This window comes from Macrotis lagotis, chromosome X (assembly GCF_037893015.1).
Source record: "Macrotis lagotis isolate mMagLag1 chromosome X, bilby.v1.9.chrom.fasta, whole genome shotgun sequence".
NCBI lineage: Eukaryota > Metazoa > Chordata > Mammalia > Peramelemorphia > Peramelidae > Macrotis > Macrotis lagotis.
This window is the reverse complement of record NC_133666.1, coordinates 34,865,642-34,885,290: the sequence shown is the minus strand read 5'-3', so window position 1 is coordinate 34,885,290 and position 19,649 is coordinate 34,865,642. Positions and strand designations below refer to the sequence as shown.

Genomic DNA, 19,649 nt, shown 5'->3' with positions numbered 1-19,649 from the left:
GCCCCACACAGACACAGACACACACACTACCATACGCGCCACACTCATACACACACGCGCACACACGCCACACCGTGTCACACACAGACACAAACGCACACAGTCACATACCACATCATAGCACACACACACACCGTACACACACCACACACACACACACACACACAAACACAAACACACTCTCTCTCTCTTCTCCCCTTTTCTCTTTTTTTCTCTTTCTCCTCTCTTTCTGTCCGCCTCAGTCTCTTTCTCTCTCCCCTCTCTCCCTTCTTCCCCCGCCCCATCTCTCCCCTCAGAGGCTCAGGGTTCCGCTCCCGAAAGCTGTCTAGGCTGCGGGGGGGGGGGGGGGGGGGGGGGGACACAGATACTTTTCCCGAGGTAACCTGTTTACACGGCGTGCAGAGAGAATGGAGCAAAAACAGAGATCCGGAATAAAGAGCAAAAAGCAAAAGGAAAAGGAAAATAAAAAAGAGGCGGGAGGGGGGGATGAAGGCTAGACTACTCCTCAGCTGTCTGCTCTTTGCAGCAACTTCATGAATTGCAGAGAGGTGCTAAGACCGGGGATCCCCTATCACCTTGAGATTTTTGCCCCGGGGCTAGATGCTGGGGGGGGGGGGGAGCTAGCCCGAGCCACTTTGGGACAACTTAATCCTTGGGCTGCTCTTACTGTTGCCTTTTTCGGCCGAATCTCTACCTTGCTCGTCTCCAGCCACCACTAGCAGCTTATCGCCGCTTCTGGATGCTGAATCTCTTCCTTACTACGAAGCTGCTAGCCTTTGCCCAGGCTTTTTAACTTGCACAAAAATCTCTGCTTCTTGGGGGAAAAAAATCTCTGGTTTGGGGCGTTGGCATCAGTCTCCTGATTGATTGATGGGCTCGCTAAATTTCTCACAGATGGAATAGAAAAATGGGAGACGTTTTTTTAGTAAAATGACCATTTGCAGATAACAGAAAGGGTTAGGTTGCCCTTCTTCTCCCTCCCCCCTTTTAATCTGATCTCGAAACCAATAGGAAGTGAATTTTATTGGGGACTGGGCTGAAACAAACGTCTGGGATTCCAAATTTAGCCTGACATTTTAAGAGACTCGTATTTAGTGATTTCACACAGATTCTTGTGATCTTGCAGTGTTGATTTGGGGTGACAAAAAAAGGTCAGGGTGAGGAGTCGTGCTAATTGCAAAGGTTCTTTAAAAGGATAATCGCTTTTTACATGGGTTCCCCCCGGCTCCCTCCCCCCAGGGGAAGGGGACACACATATGACTACTAGGGAAATGAAATTGCTTTAAATTGGAGGAGCTGACATCCCCAAAAGGCAGATCTGGGCACCTAAGAGCTGTTGGCCAAAGCTTTGGGTTTAAAAAAAAATAATCCTGATGCCACTCGCCCATTGGGACCTGCATTGTACCATAGCCCACTAATTAACTAGTGCTGGTGTTGGAAGCTAGGGCTTGCAGTAGAATTTACAGCAGTTGTGATGTTTGCCAGCCTGCAGGTTTGGATGCTCAGCCCGTAGCAGCAGAGCACCTCTTGGAGATGCATGCTGATATCTTTGCTTGAACTGCATCTCTTTAATTGCTTGGATTTTTCTTCTGGGGGCCGCCACTATGGTGAGTAGAGGGATTTCGAATCCATGCAGTAGACTGCAGGTTTCTTTGGAGCTCCATTGGAGCCCCCCAAAAGCTAGGGATTTGCATGACGGGCTGGAAATATTGTATTTAACAGACAGGTTCTGAAGATGGCTTCAAAGTTGCCAATGGCCAAATTTTGAGCTTCCTTGAGCCAATAAACCTCGGCTGCAGGCATCCTTCTCTTAATGGAGAATTTCCCAGGGGTGCTCTGATTTGAAGTCATTGACCAAGTGTACATTATTTTTAGGTTGGACTTTGGGACTTTTCCTACTAGCTGTCCCTTCTAGAAGGAGAATCCACATGCATCTGCTTTGCACATTCACTGGGGGCTTCGGTGCTTGGTGAATTAAGTTGCTTTTGGTGTAAATGGTGGCAAATCCAACCAGTTTTTTGGTGCATTGATTCATAAGTTTTTTGGGGGGGAGTTGCCTTTGAATACAGAGTAAGTGGTTATTGGTGACAGTTGTTTGCCTGGGCAGCTCTGTACATCTAGATCTGTAGTAAGTCACGGTATCTGTTCTACCAAGACTCCTGTCTTTGCTGAATCATCTCAAGGCATGTCATTTCATTGCCAGTCTATGTAACTTACATGAAGTAGCAGTTGGTTTTCTCCTTAAAGCCGGTGGCCTGAAAGCCCATCTCTAACATTGGCCCCTTTTTTTGCAGGAGATGTTATGGCTTTACTTTGGACAGCTCTAAGGTACAGATCAAATGTTAGGCTTTGCTGCAGAATTGCAAAATCAGTGGGATTCTGGTGGTATCTTCAGGAACCAGAGATGAAAGGATTTCAGGACATTTAACCATTCAGCCCCCTTTTGTCACTCCTGTCTCCTGCCTCCACGAATTAGAATTAATCCAGTATTCTTATCATATTTCATTCTTGGAAAAGGGCTATGCATGCTTGGATCCATGTAAACTGGGTACTAGTTTTATCAGTTGTATTTTACAGACGAAGAAACTGAGGCTCAGAAAGATCAATTGATTGGCTTAGGCTTACAGTTCTGGTAAATATCATGAGAGAGGATTTAAATCAGTCTTCTTGACTCCAAGCATTGTTTTCTTCACTGCCTCACGGGTGCTGGTAAAGATGCTTTATATTACAAAATACGTTTTCTCCAAAAACATGCTATGTATTTCTTGAAGGCAGCTCTTTGTATTTTTGTACTGGTGCCTGGTACCTCCATCCTAGGTAAATTTTAGATGGTAGTTGAATTGAAAGTAATTTAAAAAAATCTGCTGGCAGAGTGGCATTGTGAACAGGGGGTCAGCCTAGGAGTCAAGAATACTGATTCCTATCCGGGAGGGGAACCTAACCCTTTCTGTTATCTGCAAATGATCATTTTATTAAAAAATGTCTCCCATAACCTGTTGGTTATAGGATCAGGTTCCTTAAGGACTCAGGATGCAGATCTGCACCAGTGGAGGGAATCCCCACACCAGGAGTTCCTCACATTGATGGACCCCCAAATTTTTAAGAAAGATAAATTTACTACCAATCTCAACAAATTTGAATAAACAGATCAAGACTTAGAACTCCCTTTAAGACAGACCACATGATTGGAATGATTTATGTTTTGAAAAAAAGACCATACAGGATGTCAATAATCTATTTGTTTTGTGTCCCATTCTCCTCTCTTCCATCTGTTTGCTTATAAAGCTTTACTGCTGCTCTTATATCTTCCTATTTCTCTTTACTCTGCATCACTTCCTTGTCTCTTCTTTCTCTATATTTCTTCACATTTGTTACTTTTGTGGCACAATAATATTCTATTGCATTATTAAGAAACAATTATTCAGCTGTTCTCTAATCATTGGGCATAGAGGTTGTTGGGAGTTTTTTCACAATATGAACAAAAGCAGCTATAGTCCTTTTCATACAGATAATATCTCGAGAACAGAGGTATCAGACTACTGACATCATTTCTGAGTACTCCTGAAAGCCATTTAAAATGTAATTGGGGAATAGTTAACTAATTAAATTAAACTAAAATTACAGTAGAACTTGGATAATGTTGATGTGTTGTTTTCTAGGTCAGTATTAACCTGTAGGATTCCTTCCTTATGTATGTTTTTTGCTTTGTTTGGGAGGCATTTGGCATTGAGTGACTTGATCAGAGCCACGTGGCAAGTGTCCAAGACTGGATTTGAACTCAGATCCTCCTAGTACTTTTATTCCCTGGGCCTTCTACTTGCTCCTTATGAATGATTTTGTGCATTCCCTCCCCCACCCCTCTTTCTTTCTATTAGAGTTTGATAATATGACTTTAGGCTCATGTAGAATTGTAGTGGGATTTGTGGGTCACAACTTAATTACTGTGCATTTCCAGATTGATTTTAATAGACTGTACCACTTGACAATTCCACCAACAATGTAATAGTGTGTGTATGTTTCTAAACTATGGCTCTGGGAGTGTATTTTATAGTTTTAAAATATTTAAGCCAATTCCTTCTAGCTGTAAGGTGGTATCTCAAGATTTTAATTTGTATTTCTCTGGTTATTAGAGAGCTTCATTAGTTTTTCAGGTGGTTATTAGCCATTTGTGTTTCTTTCCTTGAAAATCATCTGTTCACTTCCTTTGCTCATTTGGGAATGGACATTACTGCTGTAAATTTGTCCCTTTATAATCTTGCATGTCAGATTTTTAGCACCTAGAGATCACTCAAGTCTTCCTCTGATGTCTCATCATAATAGGGAGATGATGGTGGAGCGCAATAAAGAAAACATTTTTTAGAGATTGGCTAGGTGGACATTGTTTTTTTTTTTTCAGCAGAACTCCTGTATCTAATTAAAAGAATTGTTCTTTTTTCCTAATCTTTTAACAAGAGAGAGTGAATGTAATGGCAACCTGTTCATTCATAGATCGTTGATACAAGTAAATAAGAATTTAGCCCTACACAGCTTGAATTTTTTGCATGCTATAATCATTTCTTTCCCTTGCTTTTCTAGTAGGTCAGGCCTGCATTCAGATATTGTCGGAAATGCTGGTGTAATTTTTGTGGTTGATAGCTTAAAAACATTTATTCCTTTGTTTATTTAAGAGTAAGCTTCATGGCTGCAGTGATGACAAGGTGTGTACACCATTGACTTCTGCTTCTAGGTGAAAGTGGTTTGGGTAAATTTGAATTTACCAATCCCAAATGATTTCCGAATAGAATGGTCAGGTTAAATGATTAGGATTTAGATTGCTACTATCAAAGAATTAAAATAAAATGTACTCTTAACTCTTGGTTTGACCGAAAAGTAAGTCACTGAACTTCCTGGAGCTTGACTTATCTGTGAAAGGAAAGGTTGGACTAGGTTCCTTTCTGCCTTTAGATGATGGTCCCATGTCACTCTACCTCTTCTGGGCCTCAGTGGCCTCCTCTGTAAAAAAGAAAGGGAGGTTGACCTCTGCCTTCTTTTGGGGCTGGGAATTTGCACTTTTAGACTTGTTGCAGATTTAGATGCCCCTTTATTATTTTTCAGTGCCTCAGGATCCCTATTTTGAGGATCACTTCTCATCATAGATTACCTAAAGGTGGTATAATATAATGGTAACAGTTTATATTTTTCTGGGGAAACTGAGAGTCTTGCAGGTATCACTGTCAGAGGCAGGGTTTAAACCTGTTTGACCCTAGCTTTTACATTGCTTCTTTCCATAGATCTTATACTCATTCTGCATTAACTCTATTAGCATACTGCAGAAATGTCTTTTTGGACCAATTCCCTAATAGCCCTTTGCCCCTTTTTCTTGTTTCTTCTATAAATAGAATTAAAAAATTCTATTTATTAAAGCTTGTCATTCTGGACCTCAAGTCAACAGGAGTTTATTGTATTAGTTTACATGTAAAAATCTGTCCTTATGTGGGGACCTCAGACCTCACAATTGTGCTTAGTTTATCCAGTATGGAATATTGGATTGTTTAATTACCTGGGCTTGTGTCTCTGATGGTCTTCCTGGGAATGACATTGTGCCAGAAATGGGACAATGTCTAATCCCAACTGAGTAGCACCATTTTGCACAAAGTAGGAGTTGAATAAATGTTGCATTTTGAAATTCAGCTAGATTGGGAGAATCCCTTGGTGCTGACCAGTAACTTGAGATAATCAGAGTAAAACTTAAGGGGGAGCTAGTGGTCAAAGTAAGTTTGTTTTTAAATCCTGCTTATCCGAAATCAGAAGTAACTTAATATTTGCATTGCTAATATAAATAAATTTGTAAAAAGAAAAAGCTCTATGTAAATGTGAGCTATTATTAATAGAACAATTGAGCAAGTATTTATTGTATAACTTTTCAAAGGCTATCTGCATACTTAGCCCAACCCGCTGTGCCTGCAAATGGATCATAACACCTGTGGGGATGGGGGAGAAAGGTAGAGGCCAAATAATAGTCTGAGTACTTGGGATCTTTGACTTGTGATGGGGTTCATTTCATGCTTGATCTCTTTGTATTAGATTGGATTTGCATAATGCCAAAATAACTGGTTCATTCATTCAGACCCTTGTCAGTTACGTGGGAGGAAAAAAAATCAGCCAATCCCCATACTCTCTTGAATGGATGGGTTAATCCAGTCAAAATGTTTGATTCCATGGCCCTCATAAGACCCAGCCAGCCACATTAAGAGAACATTCATTTTCTCTTGAAGAGAGATGCTGAGAATAACAGCTTAAAGGTGCAGTGAAATTTTATATTTGTGTAGTGCAGAGGGATCCATAAGTCCTATGGATGTTAGTTGAGCTAAATCCAGAGAGATTGAAATTATTCTCTTAAAGAGATCTCATGCATCAGAGGTTTTATTTTTAATATTAATTAGGCTATTATCATTTTTTTGGTTCCCAGTACAGCTTATAAATCATGTAAGAGTTGGGAGACCTTCCTCTCTGTTTCTGCCAACATCCTCTCCTTTTACTTTATGGTGTCAGTATGTGATTGCGGCTAGTGTAATTTATTTTGAGGCTCTTGGGCACCAGTGTTTCCCAAAGCATTGCTTTTCACTCAGCCCTTCTCAGAGAATTCACACTATAGTCTTATTTATGATGTTTTTCCCTGAGTGTAAAGGACCTGGGAAAGACAGCCTGGTTGAATTGAAGAGAAAATGAATAGCAGGGGCCCAGGCAAGACCACCAGTAATACTTGGAACAGATCATACATACTTCAGGTTGGACTTGGACTTCTTGCCAAGGGACAGCTTGAAAGTAATGTCCTTTCCGGTTACAAGATGTTTTAAATTAAAGGGGGAAAAAATCACAAAGACTTTGTCCCTCACTAATCCAAGTCCAAAACCAGCCTCTGAAGCCATAAGATTTGTTTTCTGTCTTCTACACTTGGAGGAAAATTGGTCTGCCCCTGATTCCCCCCCAGTTTTGAGTTCATAGAACCCAACATTTATTAACCTTTACCTATGGTGCACGTCTTCAAGGCAAAAATCCAAACCGCATATCCCCAGTGAGATTATATTTTATTACTGTTAATTTAAAGTTTGAACTGAGCAGCTCTAGGTTTAGAATCTGAACAACCTGATCTGAGGTCCTCCCACTTCCTTGCTAGCTGTTAGCCCTGGGTAAGTCATATTACCTCTTTTTTCATCTATCAAATAGAGACAAAATCTTTAGAGGTCTTTGTGTGAAAAGCTCATTATAAACTCTAATGCTCACTTCAGTGGGGGCTGTCTTGTTGAATGTAGTTCACTTCAAATATGTTAATGCCCTTCTCATATGCCTCTTCAGGAGGTGAGAGAAGGCTCCCAAAGTCTACAGCATTAAAATGCAAACTCTGACCTCTGGAATATCGAGCTAGGGAGGCTTCCAGTCTCCATGATTGATGACAGACTTAGGTCCCGGGAGCAAACTAGGGGAACCTTGGAGGACAGGCTCAGCATCACCTTGGCCACCAGGGGGTGTACACCTTGGTTATGGCAGCTTGTGACTCCTGAGATTTATACACATACACTACATACATATTTACCTGTACTCATGGCATGACAGAAGAGAGTCAGTCTCCAAGCCCCAGGGTCCGATCTGTTTTCAGGCTTTCTTTCTGCCACATTGCTTGTGTGACTGTGAATACTGAACCTTTCCTGTTCAAGGTAACTCCCTTAAGATTAGAAGGTGCAGAGAAGGTGCCAGTCTGCTTTGGATCATGTAGTTTCCTCAACAGGTTAGTTCCATAGATCACTCTATCTCTCTATCTGTCTATATAGCAGCAGGGCTGGGAACCTCCTGTCTGAGGGCAGTGTTGGTCTGGTGTTGCCAAGGCAACTATAGATGGAACTCGAAATTCAATAAATCTAGGTGCTTTTTAAGAGTGAATTAAATGTTTGACCAAATATAGCCCATGAATGATATAATAATAAATATCCAAATTGCCCTTAGAAGGAAAAATGTTCCCCACCCCTGCTCTATCATACCTACCATCCTACATATCTATCTCTCTATCTCACTCTAACTCAGTCTATCTGTCCATCTCTTTTTTTGTCTCTTCTTAATCTCTATATCTGTCCATCTATATATATTCATCTATCTCACTAGTTCACTTTCTACCACTCACTCTATCTCAATTAATATCTCTATTTCTCTTTCATTCTACCTTGGTCTATCTTTCTATCTTATTGTATCTTTCTCTTTCCACCTCTGTCTCTCTCATTCTTTATCTGTATTTGTCCAATTATCTCACTATCTTATTTTATCTCTCTCATCTACCTACTTAATTTATCTATCCCTTTATCTCTGTGTCTCATCTATATCAATCATCTTCCCACCAACTTATTTATCTTAATCTCTCTTTAACTGTCTGTCTATCTCAATATCTATATCTATCATCTATCTCCATCCATTTTCTATTATCTCTCATCTCTCAATCTCTATTCATCTATCCATCCATCTTACATATATCCATATGTTGCACTCTTATTTCCCTCAATCTGTCTCTATCTCATTTACTTTATCTCATCTCATCTACCTACCTAATTTATTTCTATCTCACATATATCACCTTTCTGCCTACCCATCTCAGCTTTTCTCTATCCCTCTATCTCAATGTCTAGTTATCTCCTAGTTTCTCACCATTTATCTCACTTTCTCACTTACCTAATTTCTCTGTCTTTCTCTGTCTCTGTCTATGTCTTTGTCTCTCTCTCTCTCTCTCTCTCTCTCTCTCTCTCTCTCTCTCATGCCTATACATATACACATAGACATATGTGTTCTAGAAGGGGCACTCTGCTTCAATGGAGGGCATATCCTTCCTAATATTAGATATCCTTAAAGTATTGAAGTATAATACCTAAGCTCAAACTTTGTGTAATTTCTCTTAACTGAAAATTATTTTAAAAAAAAAACCCACAACCCAAATCTAAAATGGTGAGTGTCCTAAATTAAAACCTGGGTTGTCCGTATTCTTTTTATTGAGATACGCTTGGGGAAGACACCACTTGTGTCTGTGATTCTGGAGCCAGATAATTTAATGACTTTCCCCCTCAATTTGCTCTTGACATTCATCATAGCAATTTATACCTTTACCTAGACAAAGGAGGGAGAAGGAAAGGTGAGGACTTCAGAATCATAGAGATGGATGGGACCTTAGTTGTTAGATAACATAACGCTCTCATTTTATAGATTAGGAAACTTGAGGTTTCCGGGCCAGTGAAGTGAGTTGCCCAAGGTCACACAGTCATTTAAATAGCAGTGTTGTTCCCATTTTGAGTCCAGTTTTCTTTGTACCACATAGAATTGCAGCTTCTCGTGCATATATACTCCTCTGGCCTCATTGTTCTCTGTTACAATGTCTTTATGCTTCAGGGTAATACAATATTGCCGCATACAGCAAATGAAAATGTTTTCTTGATACTCTTTTTAAATTGATACTCTTTTCAAAGAATTGTATTGGCAAGAGAGTCTTCTCTTGTCACAAAGAAATAATAGCTGAGGCAAACTTATCAGGAGATTGACTAAGGGTGACAGTGTATGTCTCATTCTGCAACTGTAGTTCATTCCTTTTTTTTGCTGAGACAGAGGAAATAATCTTCACTATCTGTGCAATGAAGTCATGATTGGGCATTTTGTTTATCAAAATTCTTTTGTTATTGTGGTCACTCTGCACATTGTTTCCGTGTTCAAGTTCAGCTCATCTGAGTCTTCCCAGCTTTGCCTATTACTTTGATATGTTCTCATTTGTTCAGCCATCCCCCAACTGATGACAACCCATTCTTCTATTTCTTTTTTATGACAGAAAGTGCTGTTATAAATGCTTTTGAACTATGTATAGCAAATTGTCAACCTTCTTGAGAGCAAATTGATGTCCTACTTTGGAAACAGAACATGTTGACATCCCTCATGAAAACACTAGGGTGTTTGCTGTCCATGCATGACTGTGTCTCATCTCCCACTTCCATGTGTTTGTGTGAATGGTTCATCAAGAGTGGAAAGCAGTTCCTTCTCACCTCAACCTTACTGAAACTCTCACTTCTTTCAGACTGCTTTACCTGATCCCCCCAGTTTTGAATATTTCCTTCTTCTTGAGATCATTTTTATTTCCTTATCTGTTGGTATATCATATTCTACCCCTACCCCCTAGGATCTTAGCTCCTTGATGGTAGAGATGGTTGTAGTATTTCATCTTTGCACTCATTGTATCTGGGACATAGTAAATGTTTAATAGTTTGTTAAAATGAATTGGACCAAATCCTTGTTTTTCTCACTGAAGAATCACCCAGGCATGTTTTCCCCGTTATGATGTCTTTGGTATCAGCTTTTAAATTTCCTGTTGTTCCTCAGACCCATTTCACCATCATAACCCTGCAGTCTGATTACATAATCAGTGATTTAATACCACCAAAGCAGCCAGTAGATTTAATGAAGAGTATATTGTTGTGGAAGAGGAGACCAGCAAAAATAAATTTAAAAAAAGATATACCCCATAGCATAGAATCCATTAGTTTTAAGGGTTCTGTGACTGTGAGTATGTCACTTTAAATCTTTGGACCTTAGTTTCTTCATCCCTAAAATAGGGAAGGGGGGGGATGAACCTAGATGAGTTTAAAGATCTCTTCTAAACCTGAATCTCTGAGCCTTTGGCATTTGATTTTTCTAAGATGGCAGGTAGCCAGCCTTTCATCCTCAGATCACCTAATGAAACGGGTAATTCTTTTATAACTTGGCAGGGAAGGACTAATAGAAACTGTATTCCAGTGGTGAATTCCTTAGCAGTGCAGGAATTCTGTTGGTTGACAGCAAGTGGAAACTTGGAGAGGAAGGTCAGAGGAATTGGGAACAGCTGGAAAGGACCGATTATACAAACCCCTCATGCCTTATGTAAGCTTTATAGGTGCTCTGTCTCCCTGGGGGTTAATGCAGGGAGTAGCTTATGTAAGTGACGTCTCATGTACTCCAGTATACAAGTTGCTCTAATGTTTCTTTTCTGTACATCTATTCCTTGTCTTTCAGCTGGTCTTGTATTGTGCTTTTTTTAAAGAATGAAAAAGAAGAGAACAAACTCATACTTTGCATGCCATTTTCCTAAAGTGTTAGAAACAGGTAAAAAAGGGTATGGACCTCAGTGATATAAGAGCCTGGGTAAATAGGTTTGTTCCTTCCCTTTTGTGAATTTTATTGTAAAGAATATTTTATTTGAAAATGCAATACTGGATCTTCAATATAGGGAGTTCAACCCAGCTCATGATCACTTAGCATTCATTAATTTCAATACAGCCTAGCAGTTGTCACATTATCTCATTTCCTTCTTCCAAGTCTACATCAGGAAGGGTCTTTTGTTCATCCATTCTCATTTTTTCCTCCCTATAAATGTAATTAGTATACAGTTAGTATATTTTTTGCTTTGTTCTTTAAGTTATCACATAAATATCTTTCTATTACTTTGTATTCCTCATATTTGATCTTGGGTCATTTTTGAACTGACATTTTGAATATCTGAGATGAAATTAATTAAGCCCCCCCCCCAGTTATATACAGATCCTTGAGTTATATTTGAGAAGAGAAAATGCATGTTAAAAATTACCCAGCTCAAATACAGTGCCATGTAAACCTAGGGACAGTGAGGGTATGATGGAAAGAGGAATATTGATTGAGAAGACATGAGGAAGGGGAGGGAGAATCAGGGAGAATTTGGAACTCAAAATTGTTTTTAAAAAACCATAACAAAATAATCCAAACATTAAAATTTATTTTTGCATGTAATTGGGAAAAATAAAATTTAATTTAAAAAGCCCGGGGATGAGAATAAGAAGATCATTTCTAGGTCTTGCTTTGTTATTACTAATAACTAGAGAGCACAGTAGATAGAACACTATGCCTGGAGTCAAAGGTCTGAGTTCAAATTTGGATTCAGACACTTAGCTTAGCTGTGTGACTTGGATAAGTCACTAAAAGAAAAAGTATATGCCTCAGTTTCCCCATTTATAAAATAGGGGATAATAATGGCACCCACCTCCCCGGGTTGTTGTGAACATCAGATGATATTTATAAAGTGATTAATGTACTGGCAGGCACATAAGCAGGCACTAAATACATGCTAACTGCTATTTTATTAACTAGCAACTATTATTTTTATTAACTATATAACCTTAGGCAAGTCATGAAACTTTTCATTTATTAATATGTGAATCAATGACAAATAGATGGTTGAGTGAATGAACTCCTCTAAGTCTCAATTTTCTCTCTAAAAGGAAGGGATTAGCTTGGCCAAGGAGCAGCTAGGTGACACTGCAGTGGATAGAATACTGGTCCTGGAGTGAGGAAAACTCAACTTCCTGAGTTCAAATCCAACCTTAGCACTTACTAGCTCTGTGACTCTGGGCAGACCACATAACCCTTTATACCTCAGTTTCTTCATCTGTAAAATAAACTGGAGAAGGAACTGGCAAACCACTCCAACATCTTTGCCAAGAAAATTACAAAAATAAGGTCACAAAGAATTGGACACAGCTGGAAAATGACCAAACAATAACCTTGTCCAAAAAGCTTTGGATTTGTTTTCTATACTGTATATACTTATCGATGTGCTTGGTATTTCCTTCAGCAGAATGTGAACTGCTTAAAAATAGGAATTTCATTTTTTGTCTTTATTCCAGTTCCAGGCTACTCTCTCCCCTCCCCCCAGCAGAGCGCTTGATCCATAGAAGATAGTTAATTAATGTTTGTCGATTGACTTATTGTGCATAATCAAATAGGTAATAAATAGCAGAACTGGGGTTTGAATGAAAATCCTCTTGACTACAGCTAGTGTTCTTTCCAGAACACCATGTTTCCTGATTCAATGTTATATTGGTTCTTCCATCCTCAGATCGTATATGTTGTTAATATCCATATATATATATATATATATATATATATATGGAAAAATCAAGATTTTTCAGAGTGTGACTTTAGGCCTCTTTCCCTAAATGTTTTTAAGGTAGTTTCCTTTTCTCAGTTACATTAAATGATGATACTTAGATACCTTGTCCTTGGAATTTCATCAGTGTGATTATTCCTTTTTTGGTGTAATTTGTAATCCATCCATCCATCCATCCATCCCTTCTCATCCCATGTGACTATTGTCCATGCTTTTCCATAAATCTTTCAAGAAAGACCTACATAATAAGCTGTCTAGTAATCTTTTGTAGATCTCAATGCCATGGTCAGAATGACCCTGTTAGTACTTGTTTTCAATACATAACCAGCCTACCTCCTTTTCTCCTCAGTGTCTTTGATGGTACCTTTTATGCCACTTGTGTGAGCGTCATCTTTGATAATATGCTATAACTACTTACGCCCACCATGCATTGCTCCAAGTGCTCTTTGTATCACCAGCAATTTTGATTCCTCTGAAATTGTGGCGTTCTGTGACTCACCAGGAGAATATCAATGTAAGAAGTTGTACTTCAACTGCAGGGAGGTACTTGGGCTCATTGAGTGTGGCTTTGTAGCTTCCCAGATGCATCCAGTTCATTCTCCTCCTCCCTGTTTCACTCTGCGTTCATTTCTTTGCCCATCTCTAGGGTCTGTCCAAAATGTCTTAATGGACTCCTGGAGTGGACTGTCCATGGAATAAAAACATTTTCTGGGAAAATAATTCTTAATCTACATAATATTACTTGTGAATTACTAGACCAATTTCTTTTGAGTGGCCAGGATCTCAGTAATGAGTCTGGTAATATTCTAGATTCAATGAAATCACTTCAATATCACCAACAAACAGGGACATCTGGAGGACCTAGTTTGTAAGGAATCCCTCTCCCATTTGGATTCTGTGTAGATTATCTCTTGGTATGGTGGCATTTATTTTCGATTAGTGTTTCTCTGTTTTATGTCTTGCATCCTATTGATAAGCAAATGACTGTGAAGCTGCTATCTCTGTGGAACATTTATCTAGGAACAACCTTGTATGTTCTTAACATATGCATGGGGGACCAACTTGTTGAAAGAGAATCTACATTTTCTCCTACTGAATCAAAATCTTTGAGAAATAATTAAGAAACAGTAAAAGAGAATGAGATCTTACATTCTTGTAGTCACGTTGTTTGACTATGTAGATGTGTGGTCTACTTTAGAAAATCACCTATGAAAGCTTGTGGTATGTTTATGTTTTCATCAAGGATACCCTGGGTGTGTGAAGAGACCATGCTTGTAACAGTTTCATAGAGATAAGAAAGCTATCTGGTTGACAGTTTTTGATCTGTCCCTTTAGGAGACTTCTGTGAGGCATTCTTTGACGATTTTTTTTCTTTCTTTGAAGCACCTTTTAAAAAATTATTGATTTAATATATTATTTTTTCCAAGTTACATGTAAAAACAATTTTCACATTCATTTTCAAACTTTTGAGTTTCAAATTCTCTCCCTCTCATCCCCTCCCACCCCTTTCATTGTGAAAGCAAGCAATTTAATATAGGTTATAAATGTGTAGTCATGCAAAACATTTCCATAATAGTCATGTTATGAAAGAAAACATAGAACTCCTCCCCCCAGACAAAGAAACCTCAAGAAAAACAAAGTTTAAATAAATTTCAATCTGTATTAAGACACCATTGGTTCTTACTCTGGGGATGGACAGTATTCTTCATCATGAGTCTTTCAGAGTTGTCTTGGACCACAATATTGCTGAGAAAAACTAAGACATTCACAGGCAATCATTCTACAATAATGCTGTTGCTTTGGACATGGTACATTTCACTTTGCATCAGCTCATGTAAGTCTTTCCAGATTTTTCTGAGAGCATTCTGCTCATCATTTCTTATAGCAGAATAGAATTTCATTATCACATCATTTTCAGATATCACAATTTTTTCAGCCATTCCCCAGCTGATAGGCATCCCTTCAGTTTCCAGTTCCTTACCACCAGAAAAAATTGCTATAAATATCCTTATACATTTAGGTGTTTTTCTCCTCTTTTGGAATACAGACTAGTAGTGGCATTACTAGTTGGGCATAGTTCCAAATGGTTCTACAGAATGGTTGAATCATCTCACTCCACCAAGATTACATTCATGTCTTATTTTCCCTACATTCCCTCTAACATTTGTCATTTTCCTTTTCTGTACTATCATCCAATCTAATAGATATACAATAGTATCTCAGAATTGTTTTAATTTGCTTTTTTTCCCCAATCTATAGTGAGAGTATCTTTAGCATTATTTTGTCTACAGAACTTTCTCTGTATTTTATTCAGGTCTTGGTATCCTTGTTTACTTCATTTTCTTGAGTTTTCTCCTCTTTACTTCTGTCTTTCCACATTGCAGCTAAGTGGCTCAGTAGCTAGAGTGCCAGACCTGGAGTCAGGAAGACATTTATGCAAATCAGTCCTCAGACTCTAGCTGTGTGACCCTGGATAAGTAATTTGTCCTCTTGTTAGGCTCAGTTTCCTCCCTTATAAAAATTGGAATAATAATGGCACCTATTTCCCAGGGTTGTTGTGAGGATCAAATGTGATATTTGCAAATCTTTGCAAATCTTAATAAATACTAGTTGTCATAATTGCTATTATATTACATTGAGTACTAAGCTGTTAGAGATCAAATAAGATAGTTGTACCATCATTGAGGATATTAGATTGCCATAAAAATGTTATTAGCACAGGTGTTCAATTATACATCTGTTTGGTGCCTTTATTCCACTTTGATCTATGAATGCTCTTTGGAAAATCTGGTTAAGATAGGTCTCAGGCAGAAAATTGTATTGGGGGACGGTAAAAAAAAAAACTTAACAAGGAGGCTCAGAAGATTTCAGTGAAAATGGCATGCAAAAGATATTAAGCTGAAAAATTTAAACAGCTCAGAGTCAGACAGAGATCCCTGGGGTAATCCACTGGACATTTTTTCAAATTTCCATCAACCATTAAAGGCTGCTTTTAGTGTCTGATCATTCAGCTAGTTGACAAATCTATCTAATTTTGCTATTGTCAAACTCCAGTAGAAATAGGGTCTACTAAATTGGATCCCTGTGGGCCACATATTGACTTTGAATATCACACAAGTTGATGAATTTCTTTTTTAATTAATATACCAACATGTTAAAATCAGATGGAAACTCCCATTTTCATCTGGTTTGGGTCATACACTTGGCAGTATTGGGTTCACCTGTTTTGTACCTTTGACTTATCTTATATCTCTCCATTTTGTCTATGGGAATAGCCTGAGAAACTTTGTCACAGGTTTTTCTAAAATCTAGGCAAGCTAGAACAAAGTACTACTGGTCTAGCGATCCTATCTGAATAAAATGAGCCTGACCTGTCATGCTGTGGTTTTGGTGAAACCATGTAGGCTCTTTGGGACTCCTAGTCTCTTTTCTAGATTTTTGTTGTCCATCTTCCTAATATGTTCTGGACCTTTGTCCAGTATTGAAGTTAAGTTGACTGACCTAAACTTTGTGAATTTCATCGTCTTCTCTTTTTAGAAAATTGTGGCAATAATTGCCCTTCCCCCATTTTTCAATACTTCTGTTTACCCTCATTTTTCCAGAATCTCTAAATGTGCCTTACCCATCATACCCTCCAGGTCCTTCGAATTTCATGGCATATATTTCCTTTGGACTAGTTAACTTGACTTCATCCAGGGCAACTTGGAACTTTCTTAATAGCCCCTACTTTTCTTGGGCATCAATGCTCTATTAGCCATTTTTGTCCTATCCTTTCCAGTCCAAAGATTATTCTCCTTGGCAGAGACAACAGGCAAAATTAGAGTTGAACTGCTTAGGCTCCTTTCAATCAATCAACTTCTATGATCAGTAATTATCATCCCACCACTTTGGTGGGGGAGGGGGCTTAATTACAGGCTTCAGATAAGTGAAGGGCTGTCATGTGGAAGAGAGAGTATCAGATTTACTCTGCTTGGCCTCAGAATAGAGGACCGATATGAATGGGTGGAAGTTACATGGAGGCAAAATTTCAGGCCAGTATTAAGGAAGCATTTTCTAGTTATAGCAGCTGTCCACAAGTATAGTGGGTTTAATGGAGTTCTGCATCCCTCAGGGTGATAATAGAGAAAATTTGTGTTTCAGATAGGGGTTAGACTCACCCTTTGAGATCCCTTCCAATTCTGAGATTCTCCTGTTTTAGTGGCTATTTTCCTGTTTATGTAATGAGTCTGCATTGAAATCTTCTCCTTTAATGGGGCCCAGTCAAGCTTCTGGAGGTATTTAAATTCTTCTAGGCCTTTAGCTACTAAAAAACAAATGAGGCAACCAAGGCATGATAATCCTTCGGAGAAAATCCTAAAGCCACCCCAGGGTGTATATTGTGACATGGTACCATGAGCCTCCATCCTAAAAGGTTGGCTGGTGGCCAGATGAACTCAAAGTCTGCTATTATCCTAAAGCAGTATATGTCCTGACTTGTGCCTTTCACACTTAGCCATTTTTAGGTGGATTCATGAGCATGAAAAACATTTCTCATTTTAATGGTATAGTCACACTCAGACTCCCAATGCTTGGAGGAGTAGGTGAGAGATGTGAACTCCTAAGGCATGTCTGATGTAATAGGCTGGATCTAATAATCCCCAGACTTCCAAGGAATCAGAATTGGGCTTTGGGAATATGAATGGGTGGTGAAAAGGAAGACTTCTGATGAGAATCAATGATTTTCTCTAGCATCCACCAGCCGCCTCATTTTCTTCTCTAACTTGCTGGATGGCTAGAGGCAGTGGGATGCCACGATCCACCTTTCAGGGGAATGGTGGGCATCCTATTAAACTTGGGTTTTCCTTTATGTGTATTCCTCCAGCTATCAGCAACATCTGGCATGCCCAAGAGGTGAGCAGAGACTCAAACCAAGCTATTTTTCTAATTGGGAGGCTGAGCTGGTTTCGATTTTTAAAACATCTTTTTTTAGCTGCCCGCAAATGAAATCCATTTTTTTTCCCTTTCCCATTATAACACAGGATAACTCCAGCCTGGCTGGCTTTGCCAGCCCTAATCGCTTTATGGTGTGGGTTTTGCTGTTTTTATAGGGAGGAGATGTAACGGTATATCAGCCAGTTGGGGCTGGTGCAGGCATTCTCTTCTCTGGCCCTATTGCTCTGGCCGTATCATCATTATCTATGCTGCTCTAAATTGTCCCCATTAATAGAAAAAAGGCAGTAGCATGGATAAGCCAGAATAGCAGATAATCAAAAAATCATTCTTACTTGGCTTTGGAATACGTTTGATTACCTTCATTTGATTATCGAGTAGCTAGATATTCCGGGATCATTTGTATTATTTCCAACTCATAAGAGAGGTGGGAAGGGGGCAAATCCCCTCCTTCCTCAGATCTTGGAAGCTAAGGGAGTCCCTCTTCCCCTCCCCCCCTCAGAGAGTGAGTTTCCCCAATGGTGAATTAGAGGAAATCCAAGTTCTGGAATTTATCCCTATACTGCCTATATTATTTCTACCAGCTGGTGGCAAAGTTGTTGACAATGAAATGTGCCATTGGAATGCATAGCTTTATTAATAAGGGTATTACTGAACTGTAATCATTTGTTAGTCTGAAGTAAGCTTTTCTGCTTAAATTAATCTGTAATACTTGTCAGTCAGTGATAAAGTGTTTGCATTCTCCCCCCACCCCTATGATTTGAATTTTGCCTCTGGACCCTAAGCCTAGTCAGTATTTTCAAATGTTGACATATGCAGTCAGTGTGTAGTCAGGGTCTGGGGTCTTTAAACTAACAAATTATCATCCTTCACCTAACTACAAATAGAACTCTATTTAATGAGTGTGCTAATTGTGATAAGACCCATAGCTAGTTGTGCATTCAGGAATTGGGTCTTAAATTACAGGAGAATCCTGTTGTGGAAGAAAATCTTTGGCTGGCTTAAATGAAGACCCCCAAGCCTCATGAGTATTGCCATTGTGTATAAATATTGACTGAGAGCTGGCCCTTTGTAGGAAATGGAAGACATGTGCAATTTACACAGTTGTGAAATTTAACTGCCTTATCTCTTACTAATGACAGTAATAAACTCTTCAGGCTTCCATTTAAACAAATACATTTTACTTGGCTGTAGAAATGAAAGCACCCCCCTTTTTAATGAACCCAAACCAAAACGAGTCTTTAAATGGATGTATACATTAGTTACTATCACTTCTCTAAAAATTTATCTTTTGACCCTGTCCTTCAAATTTTATTTCTTTGTTTCTTGTTTCTTCCCTTTCAAAATCACTTTTCACACAACTGTTGAATTGTGTTTGTGGACCTACAGAATGAGACAGTATGGTGTAAGAGTAGAGAACTGACCTGGAAATCTGGAAAATCTGGGTTCAGATCTTGGCCATCTGACTCTGGGCAAGTCACTTGAACTCAGTGACCTGAGTAGGAGGCAAAGGATAACCCTGTATTGGTCCTGGAAGGAAACTCAATATCCCAATGGAATCAGAGATCTAGTTCAAAAAAGCCCCTCCTAAAACCCTTAAGTCTGATAGTGTTATTCCCCTACTCAAATCCATCAATGACTCCCTATTGTCTCTAATACAATGTTTCTTTCCTCTTTTTCAGGTCCTGAGCCCCTTTTGGCAGTCTGGTAAAGGGCTCTTCTCAGAATAATGCTTTTAAATACATAAAATAGATAATATTACAAAGAA

The 19,649-nt window shown here is 39.0% G+C and overlaps 1 protein-coding gene across 1 annotated transcript in view; it reads left to right on the top strand.

The window, feature by feature from the left end:
- Window positions 1-19,649, top strand: part of ATP11C (ATPase phospholipid transporting 11C (ATP11C blood group)) — a 220,489-nt gene that overhangs the window by 650 nt on the left and 200,190 nt on the right. The window lies entirely within an intron of this gene.